At 38.7% G+C, this 11340-nt stretch overlaps 2 pseudogenes; both read right to left on the bottom strand.

Moving 5' to 3' along the window:
- Window positions 1-3336: 3336 nt before the first annotated feature.
- Window positions 3337-4083, bottom strand: LOC131045778 (ATP synthase subunit a, chloroplastic-like; annotated as a pseudogene).
- Window positions 4084-4329: 246 nt separating this feature from the next.
- Window positions 4330-11048, bottom strand: LOC131045811 (small ribosomal subunit protein uS2c-like; annotated as a pseudogene).
- Between the last annotated feature and the right edge of the window lie 292 nt (window positions 11049-11340).

An 11340-nucleotide genomic window follows, 5' to 3' on the forward strand; every position in this document is an offset into this window, starting at 1 on the left:
TAAGGAAAGCAGGAGCAGGTCCTCCAGGCATGGATCCTGTTCCATAGCACACGGCATCCCTTCCAGTCTCCATACACGTTCCACATACAGATCCCATTTAAGTTGGAGACCCAGAGCCCTTAGTAGCGGACGCAGCAACAGATTGAGTAACCATGGCAGGTGCAGGAGCAATTCCCTTATTCTATCCAGATACAGATACACCATAAGCAAAGACAGGGTTTTCAGGGGTAGAGAAAGGAGCAGTTCCAAGTCCAGGTCCGGATTAAGCCGTTTACTCAGCATCATAGATAGAGGCATAGATGGAAGTAGAAGCAACGGTAAAGGCTCTCAGGAGCAGAGCCCAGAGCTAGGATAAGGGTACCAGTAGCTAAGGTATAGGCTGAGATCATTAGGCAGTAGTGAAAGCTATTTGTTTAGTTTACCCTATCGCAGTGGAAGCTTTTTACCCCGTTTATTCAATTGATTCATATCCAGTTCTAGCTCAAGCTCGAGCATGGGAATAAACATCATGGGGAACAAGTGACATCTTGAGCAATACGGATGTCGACACGATCGTCCCATCAGACTCTATATACGAGACGCCTATTTGCCCAATCAGCTTACGATTTTAGCCGTTGGTCTCTATGTTATTGGGGGTAAGCGCTGCTTGTTTTATGATCTAAGACTATGATGACGCAGGATTGAATGTAAGTGGTCCTTCTGCACCTGATGAGTCGCCAGCGGAAGGCTAACCATATTAGGTCTTTGTCTTTCCGGGCAGGCTTTTCGTCTGCGAGAATCCTTCGCTGAACAGGATGATTGTATTCTAATGGTCGATGATTTGCTCGATGATGTTATGCTAACGCTTTGCACCGAGCTGTTTCTGTTCTCTCGCCTGTTCTCACCTGGGCTTTGGGTTGTTTTATTCACTTACTAGGCTGCTTCGGGTGCTGCTTTCCCTGCAACTGGAGGATCTGAAATAAGCTATGCCCTTGAATTTGGCAAGGATGCTTTAACCAGATGCAGTAACCGGTACTAAAATAACTAGCATGGGTTCTGCCTTTGGTCCTGGTGGTTATAGGTAAACAACAGTATCGGGCTTTATCTATAAACTGAAAAGGGGATATGGGAGATGGGCCCGCCAACTGGAACTGGAACTAGATATAGCCAGGTGGGTAGATATAGCCGGGCCTCCTCCACCGGGGGAGTGCCAACTAGAACCAGAGATAGCCGCCCTGACTATAGAGAGTCTCCTCCCCCTCCCGAATGGTTCCTGATTCACCCATACCATCCGGTTCAGTGCTGGTCTTCCTTCATGCGCAGAGACTATCGACTATATGCACCTCGACCCCATATAATGAGAATCTACACATTAGGAATACAAGCGTTTATACCTGTTTTAATAAACGAACGTGCCATTCAGTTACACCCATTGGTTTGTGCAGGACTTAATGCCGACTTTGACGGAGATCAAATGGTTGTCCACGTACCTTTATCTATGGAAGCTCAAGTAGAAGCTCGTTTACTTTTGTTTTCTCATCTCAATCTTATCTCTCCAACCATAGGAGATCCTATTTGTGTACCGACTCAAGATATGCTTCTAGGACTTTATAAATCAACTCTTCAAAAAAACCAGGGTATTTATGAAAATAGGTACCATCCAAATAGCTCAAAAAAGAAGATCGTCTCGCCTTCGTTTTATAGCTATGATGATGTGCTTAAAGCTTATGAACAAAAACAAATTGATTTAGACAGTCCTTTATGGCTCCAATGGGGGAGAGAGATATATACCTCTATTATTAATTCAGTAAGCTGAGAACTTCTTATCGAAGTTCAATATGAATGTTTAGGTACCTTCTATGAAATCTATGAGCATTTTTGAATAAGAAAAGGTAGAGTGGGGGGAATACTTAATAAATACATTCGAACAATCGTTGGTCGCATTCGTTTTAATTGAGAAATAGAAGAAGCTATAAAAGGCTTGTGGACTTATGATATCCGACAAGAAATGTTACTATTCAGAATTTAATGTTATTAATCTTACGCTTATCTCATTGATGCAGAGATAAAGATCAAGGGAGCCTCCCAGCTTAAACCCATTGCTTAATTCTGCTCCCCAAAATAAAATGGGGATATCTTATTCTTATGGCACAAAATCCCATCAAATTTATCCATCCCTTTCCCTTTGAAGTGCCCTTTTTTAATAAAGGGATGGATAAATTTGTTATGAAGCACCTTATTAGAAGATTCGTAAATCAATTTGGAATGACATATACATCACATATATTAGATCAACTGAAGATTTTAGGTTTCCAGCAAGCTACTGACGCAACTATTTCATTAGGAATTGATGATCTTTTAACAACACCATCTAAAGCATGGCTTATCCGTTGTCTTTATCTTATTTGGACATGAGGAGACCAACCTCATAGGTCATATCTTGGCCTTGTAGATGTTATTTGAAAGAAAGGACCACGCTTGTTGGCTAATGGATATTTGAATTGGTTGGTTTCCTGCAATCGGAGTGGCCTCAGAGCGGTGTAACCAACTGGTAAAAAACAGAACCCTTCAGACTAACTTGGTTAGCGAGGAAAGCCCTAGCTGCTAGACTGCTTGGTTCGATGGTGTCGGCTTGGCAGGTGAGATAGTTCGCCTCCTCTGGTTGTCTCGCAATACCTTCAACAGCTTGTCCCACAACAGTGCCTTGACCAATGCCAGGTCCAATAGAAGCAAGGCCTACGGATAATCCAGCAACAATAACGGAAGCAGCAGAAATCAAAGGATTCATGGTAATCTCCTCTTAGGTGTGGATAATATGATAGTTTTATCTATTGATTTGATTGTTCACGTTCAACTAGAGAACAATTTCTTTGAAACAACTAAAATCCGATGAAATGGCATTCAAAGTTATGATATTACCAATTCTCTACCCTGACATTATATTCTTTTTTAGATGAAATAGAGAGATTTTTTTCATTTATAAAGTGAAATATTCCGCGTAATAGCCCATTTTTTATGGTTAATTCTAAATAATTATATATATTAGTATATATATAATTATATAACATAATACAAACTATGTACATAAAATGTATGTATCCCTTCGAAATCGAAAAATGCATTATTCCACACCAGGGTACACAGTTTACTAAACTAATTCCCATTAGTAAACCTATTCATTTTACTATGTAGATATGAATCTACAAATAGGATCTATTCTATCTATGAATTTTATCGACGGGATTAGCGATCCTTAATTTTTCTACTAAGATCTTAGAGATGAAGTATTTTCATTTATGATTATACAAAGGAGAATTGAAATGAAAAGTTCAAAAAGACTGAGTCCAATTAATTGAATTAATGGTGACCCTCCATGGATTCACCTATATAAGTTGCAGCTAGAGTTGCAAAGATTAGAGCTTGAATACCACTTGTAAATAATCCTAGGAACATTACAAGTATAGGTACCACTATAGGTACTAAGGAAACAAGAACGACAACTACTAATTCGTCAGCTAATATATTTCCAAAAAGTCAAAAACTAAGTGATAGAGGTTTTGTAAAATCTTCTAATATGTTAATTGGTAAAAGTATTGGGGTTGGTTGAATATATTTACCAAAATAGCCTAAACCCCTCTTTGCAAAACCTGCATAAAAATAAGCTACTGATGTGAGCAAAGCTAGAGCTACTGTGGTATTAATATCATTTGTAGGTGTGGCTAATTCCCCATGAGGTAATTTAATAATTCCCCAAGGAAAAAGAGCACCTGCCAAGTTAGAAACAAAGATAAATAGAAACATAGTCCCTATAAAAGGAACCCAGGGACCATATTCTTCTTCGCCAATCTGAGTTCTAGCCAAGTCCCGAGCAAATTCGAGAACATATTCCAAAAAATTTTGTGCTCCGTTCGGAATGATTTGTGGGTCTCGAATAGCTAGAGTAGCTGAACCTAATAAGACAACAATTACAATCCAGGAAGTTATAAGTACATGTGCATGAACTTGAAACCCCCCTATTTGCCAATAAAAATGTTGACCTACTTCCACACCGGATATCTCGTAGAAATAATTCAGCATGTTAATAGGAAATTGTACAATATCCATATTACCCTTTATATAGAAAGATGAACTTCAAAAAGAAATGATTTTGGTTCAATGACCGATTCCTCAATTATTTACACTATCATCAGTCAAGCTATGAAATAAAATAATGGAATGATTATTTGATTGATTAAGAAGATTTCTTTATTTCTATCAAAATGTTTTATCTTAATCTATTCTATAAGATTTGGGAATAGTAGCCAACTTAGTTATAGCTTCTCTTTTTTAATTTTTAATTCACTTTTTATACTACAATTCTCTACCCGCGCGAATTGCTAAAATTAATTTATTTAGGATCAGGTGGATTGGTCCTCTACCATCATCATTGGCTAGGATTAGGATATCCACAAGATCTGGGTCACAATCTGTATCAACTAAGCAAATTGTTGGAATACCCAAAGTTCTACATTCCCGAATAGCAGTATATTCTCCTTTTTGATCGAGAATTATTACAATATCGAGCAATTTTGTCATGTATCTAATACCCCCTAGATCTTCCTGCAATTTGTTCAATTCTCTCTTGAGTATTGCTGCTTCTTTTTTCGTAAATCCATCAAATCCTCCCGTATTTTTTTTTTCGTTAAATTTTTGAATTTTTCAAGTCTTGCTTCTGTAGTAAACCAATTAGTTAACATACCCGCGAGCCATTTTTTATTTACATAATGACATCGAGCTGCAGCAGCATCAGCTGTTTGATGTTTTGTACCAACTATCATAAATTGTTTTCCTCTTTTTGCTCCATCAAACACAAAGTCATAGGCTTCTGATAAAAAATGAAGTACTATTTCTGCATTTTCCTAACCAAATCCACCCACATTAGGGTTATTCATTAACGACTGATCCGCCTTGATGAATTCGCCTTCTGAAACAAGAAGTTCCGGTCCTGGAGGTACAAAGTCAACCACTTGTCAACCGTCTAATGGATTATCAATAGTTATTTGATATCCACCCTTTTCTTTACGCACAATTTTACTTACTTTGGGCTTCCGGGGGGTTAATACCTTTAAATGCCCCAACACAATGAGAAGGGAATCTTCTCGATGAGAGCTGGCACTCGACTGACAAGAAAACAAACATATATTCCAATCTCCGGAACTAGGTTCGGATGCGAAAGCAATGATCGTTAATCCTACTAGAATATTTGGAGTTTTTATCCCCCCACCCCCCCCAACCCCCAATAGAGGCTGGTACGATTCAATTCAACATTTTGTTCATTCGGGTTTGATTGTGTCATAAATAGCTCTGTGATTTAGTTTATAAAAAGTTTATCGCTGTATGAACTGCATTGCTGATATTGATCCCAAGAAAAAAACCATAGGTACAACTAGCCTGTGAACAACTGACCATCTAACTGTAAAAATTAGATAGGTTCTATCTCTAGTCATTAATACCTCCTAAAAACTAGATCTTGTAAATTCATCAAGTTGCTCTAATGAATCGAAACAACCAGTGACTAATGGAACCTCTTGTCGGCTTTCTATGAAATACTCATTTGGCCGAGGGCTCCCGAATACATCATAAGCTAAACCCGTACTGACAAATAACCAACCTACAATGAATAGAGAAGGTATAGTAATGTTGTGGATAACCTAGTATCGAATACTAGTAATAATGTCAGCAAAAGCGCATTCTCCCGTATTCCCAGACATGCTAGGCTCCCTATATTATTGTAAAATCAAGGGTAAATTGATCCCATGAAAGAAAGAGATCAGGAAATGGAAAACTATTGATATCTTCTACAATCTTTGCTTGATTGTCAATATGATACCAAGGGTATATTTGAAGTATACTAAGTATAGCTATCCTGCTTCTAACATAGCAATATAATTTTGCTTAACATTAAAAGAGAGCAGGATAGAACCATCCTGCTAGCTGCCAGTTACTCTAGCTCTGTTTGATCAACTTAATTCAAACATTTTTTTTTTTATTGAACAAAAATGAGAGAATCTCACATATTTCAATTTAATAATAGCTTCGGGAAGGAACCCTGTCTCTATATTGCAACAATTGGATATACAGATCATGGGGAAATTAATTTCATTTGAGCATTAATAATTGTAATGGCTCATTCAAGCGCGATTAGTTGGATTAGCTCACTTTTCTGTAGGCTATATAGTCACCAATGCAGCTTTCTTAATCGCCTCTACATCAGGCAAATTCGGTTAATTCTTTTTCATTTTATTCTAATATTTAGATTTTCTATCTAATCTCTATGCATAAAAAGAAAGAGTAATCCACATAATACTTCTCCATCTCAAATTTGATCTATATTATTTATATAAACTAGCTGAATCATTATGGCAAGAAAAAGTCTCATTCAAAGAGAGAAAAAGAAACAAAGATTGGAAAGGAAATATAATTTGCTTTGCCAATCTTTGAAAAAAGAGATGAGCGAAGTCTCATCACTGGATGATAAATTGGATATTTATAGAAAATTACAATCTCTACCGCGTAATAGTGCACCTACACGTCTTCGTCGACGTTGTTTGAAGACTGCAAGACCTAGAGCCAATTATAAAGACTTTGAATTATCCGAATATATAATCCGTGAAATGGCTCACGCATGTTTGTTGGCTGGGGTAACCAAATCGAGTTGGTAGGTTCAAAAAAATTGCTTAAAGTTATTATTATGCTATCCTCCCTCCCTATATAGGAGGGATAATAGCATACCCAAGGGATTGCTCGATGTACCCATTTTGGGGTATTATAACAAAGGTAATATGAGGGGATAACGCAGAGTAGAGCAGTTTGGTAGCTCGCAAGGCTCATAACCTTGAAGTCACGGGTTCAAATCCCGTCTAACATTGGTGAATGACCCCCAGAAGTTTCCAAAAAATATTGCTAGGTATCTGTTCAATTTTTGAAATCTTTTTTTTCGATTTTTTGATATTGAAGTATTTGAGCGGGCTTCTGACAATTGTTCAACTTTAGGAAGACCTTGAATTATATCATCGAATTTTAATCTTTCGTATAATAGAATTATTAATGTATCTCCTTGGTAAAGAATTTTCCCATAATAACTATTAAGAGTTGCTCCTCGAGTACCCAAATAGGGTTTAGCTAATCTAATGACGAAAGATTTGTCATGAACAACTACAATTTGACCAGATCCTTGGAGTTGTTTATCTTCGGATATCCATATACTTTCAGAAAAAAATTGTCCAAGGCTGACTACTGGAAATGTTTTTTCAAAATAATTGGATAGGCAAAAGTACAAATTCAAATTGAAGAAATTGAAAATAATATTCCTGCATGAATCAAATTGATAAATTCCCCTCTTTTCGTCCATAAAATAGCATTTAGCTAATTGGAAATTATTCGAGTCATTGTTAGAAATTGAATGTTCAGTTAGTAACACTTTTTTATAAGTCATGAAATGAGAGTATGGGAAATGATTAGCAATACTATGTAAATGACCCAGTAGACCTGACAATTCAATTCTTTTTTTATTTGCATCCAACTTTTTTACTGTATTCAAGCATTTTAAATCATGAAACAAAACGATTTGCAAAAAATCAGAAGGAGAAAGAATAGTAAAAGATTCATCTTTTTTATTCTCATTAGGTAATGAACTAATAGTTCCCTTACTCAGTAATTTACTTTGATCATTCAAACAAAAAGAATTAGTGTGACCTAATTTGTTATGAAACAAAAATGGAGAACTTGCTATATTTTCCCTTTTTGCGATATTGAAAAAAGGGTATTTCAGCAAGCTAATTTGAATCATATTGATAATGATCTCATTTGTTCCTACTGAAATAAGAGAAGCATAAGTCTTTTATTTTTAATCTGGGCCCTTCGTCTGATTTTCAAGAGAATTCTTTTTTTTTTCAATTGAATAACCTCCGAGAATATTCCCATATTTTATCATTTTTGAACGGGGGTCATTCAAAAAAGAAAAAATGTGCTTTTTATTTAGTAAAATACCTTGTCCTCTGGGTATTCTAAAAATGAAATCAGGACAAGGGATTCTTCGCTTTCCCCATTGTTTATCACACCATAATGGTACGATGAGTTTATTTTTTTCCTTTTTTACACTCATATGGGTATTTTCAAAAAGATGGTGGAATAGATAGAGTCTTTATGTTCGTTAGGTATGGTTTGATCAATTTCGAAATAATTCAAGATTTTTTTTCCTTTTTCAAAACAGTTTGAGTCAACTAATTCGTGTTTCACTTGATCCACCGAATAATTCGAAAGTGATTTATGTTTGTCAAGAAGAAGTTCTGGAATATCCACTTGATCTTGATCTGAAGAAAAAGGTACTACAACGGATTCATATATACTTCTCGATACTCGATTCTATACTACACATGTTCTCAGGGTGGGTGGTCAGGAGGGTAGACTCCTCAGGTTGGTATTCTTTTTATTTCTTCCCTACCCCCCTACAGGGCTTCGAACCAGCTTCCAAGATACTGAGCCTTAAGGCAGATCATTTTCTTCCCCTGGGTGGGGCTCCTATCATAAAATATAAACTCTACTGGGGCCAATCAATTCGATATGTTGGAATCCAAACTCGAAGGAAGCATTTCGGATCAAAAGTAAGGGAGCGAATCTCCAATGCAACTCTCTTCATATTACGTATAGAAGGGTTTGGTTGCCATCCATAGGTGGACATACTATGTCAGAGAGGATTGAACCATCAAAATTATTCCTTCCATCTAGGTTCCGCCTGAGTTTCTGTTTCCCACTTGTTCGCAACCAAACCGATCCAATCATCACCCCCATAGATTTTGGATATATAGAGGTAATTCCGACTTGTTATTCTGCTTTTGCGGTGATACCAGCTTCTGTTAGCGGCTTGGAAAATAGTAGTAGCATACAATAGGGTGCAGGACAGAATACTAGTGGAGGAGGGAGTAATGCAACAACTTAAATTGTAGCTTGAATAGTGGAGTAGGTCAGAGAGAATAGCCAGGTCCTCCGGGTTTTATTTTGGTATCCAGTGAGATCGGCGATATGGCTAGAACGACTGATAGTACGGTAATGCGCCTTCCTGAGTTCTCAGGGAAGGGCTATAGTGATACAAATCAGTGATGCTATAACCCCGTATTGTAGTAGTGCTTCTACCTTCACTTGGGTGCACCCCTTATGGATTTAACCACCCCTGATATGAATTCAATTATAACCTAGTTGTGAACATCCAAAATGTGCGTGAACCATGCTAAAGTCTTAGGAGTGTGCTTGAGAATTTTTTGCATATCATTTCATCTTGCTAACGTTTACAATATAAGGACACCTCTTGTATAAACACTTAGCTAATCCAAAATACTTGTGACTAAGCCACCATTGCGAGCCCTTCCCGTCCTAGGCACTGTCTAAGGATCTAGGGTGTCCCACCATCACCAATCTCGTTAGCTAGGCATATCGTTGTTAGACATATATCTTGTGTTGTTCTCATGGAAAGAAAATAGGAATAGGAGGATCCTTATTCGAAGCCTCTGTTCCCTCGGGGACTAGAATTCCCTCCCACCCGGTTGGGAGGAACTAGAATTCCCTCCCACCCGAACTGTGACAAATAGTAGGGTGGGAGGAGGAGAGCCAGTGGAAGGGCTATTTGCTAGTGGAAGTTCTATTGTTGATAGGGCTTCCCTACCTATAGTTCGGGTGGGAGGCCCCTACTATTCTATGGGCCGCAACGGCAAATAAGCGGCCCCCTACAATTCTATGGGCGGCAAAACAATGACAACATTATTAGGGAACAATGGATAATGTCGAAGGCCCTACAATTCTGACGATTTTACTTTTGAGGATGGAGTTACAATACAAGCCCCCCGATTGGATGGATGGGGAAAGGTAGGGAGAGATATAGAATATCACAACTTGCCGCCCATAGAATTGTAGGGGCTTTATTTTTGGAAAGCCGGAAGAAGGGAAGGGCGCCTCCGGGTAGGGCTCCGGATCCCTACCCTCCAGGTTCGCCAGGGGTGTTAGACTTTAGACGATGAATGAAATGACTAATTACCGAATCCTCGGATCACAAGATATTACGTACTTAAGTTCGCTGGAACAAGCATAATACATGATATTACATAGTAGTATTTAAGGTGGCTGGAACTAACGTACCACTACCTATCCTACCCCCCCCCACCCCAAATAGAATAATTAGATGCCGCTGGTTGTCCCTACAATAATCTACGTCCTTATTCTAGCAGGCTGATTAATAAGGGGGCATATTTATCCTTAATAGGTGTTGATGTAGCCTAACGAAGCTTTATTTGTTCACTCGAGGAGGTAGCCTTGTAGTGTCTATTCTCTTCCCCAATATCCATATCTCTGATTGCCTCTTAGGCCATATCTACTTCTATTGCTAGGTTCCGAATGCACCTAGGGTCAAATTCTTTTTCGAGGGATCTGAGCCAGCCATCCATTATGGTGATTACCTCTTTCGCCTGTGAAACTACGAGCTCTATCTAAGGTGCTTTCCCCTTATTCGTTTGTGATTCTCGTTTGGGTATAAATCGCTCATCTGTTCCCTGATAGGTCCCAGGAGAAGAGGTGTATGGGAATAGTTGTTCCGAATTGCTCTTCAGTCTCTGGCCCCTGTTTTGCCTCGTTGTCATTGGATCCCAGTGTATCCCTTTCCGCACCCTACTAGTTCAGTCGAGATTGTCCTTGACTCAGTGCCAACTCAAGCACTTGGTGTTGCGATAGCAGTGCGCATAGGAGTCATGTTGAGTGCGATAGGGTTGTCCTGTGCACCCGTGATGGTTTCTACTTGGGCGAGTAGTAGATCCGGTCCATAACCTACAAACGCAAAGGTAGTGGATCACCCAGTCGACTGTGTTGATTGAGCAAATTCTGTAGTTGTTGATGACTCAGTCGATGCCTCTTCATCGCAGGTTCTTTCTTAAGGCCTTGCTTGCTCCTTTCTTGTCCCATCCATTCCATTTCGAAAGCCGTTGGTTACATACGTAATTTCTATAGTAGACACTACCAGGAGAGCTACTGCCTTTACTTCTGTCCATGCTTATAGTGGTGCGGGTGCTTGCACTGATGAATCAACAGAGTTGCCCAACAAAATAAACTACGGAATCTGTTGATGTTGGTGGTGCCACTGATGCTAGGAGGTTTCGGTCCTGATCTAGAAATGAAACTACAACCTCTGCCTTTGCTATAGTACCAATCTTACTTTCTATGTGTCCGTAGTTCCCCAGGAACAAATTACTGATACGCTCCTTACCTAGGCGGTCCTTACCTAGTGGCTAGTGGCTAGTAGCTTTCTCTGGCTAGTAGCTCTGTTTGGGGCTGTAGTAGTAA

The sequence above is a fragment of the Cryptomeria japonica genome, chromosome 5 (assembly GCF_030272615.1).
Source record: "Cryptomeria japonica chromosome 5, Sugi_1.0, whole genome shotgun sequence".
Lineage (NCBI taxonomy): Eukaryota > Viridiplantae > Streptophyta > Pinopsida > Cupressales > Cupressaceae > Cryptomeria > Cryptomeria japonica.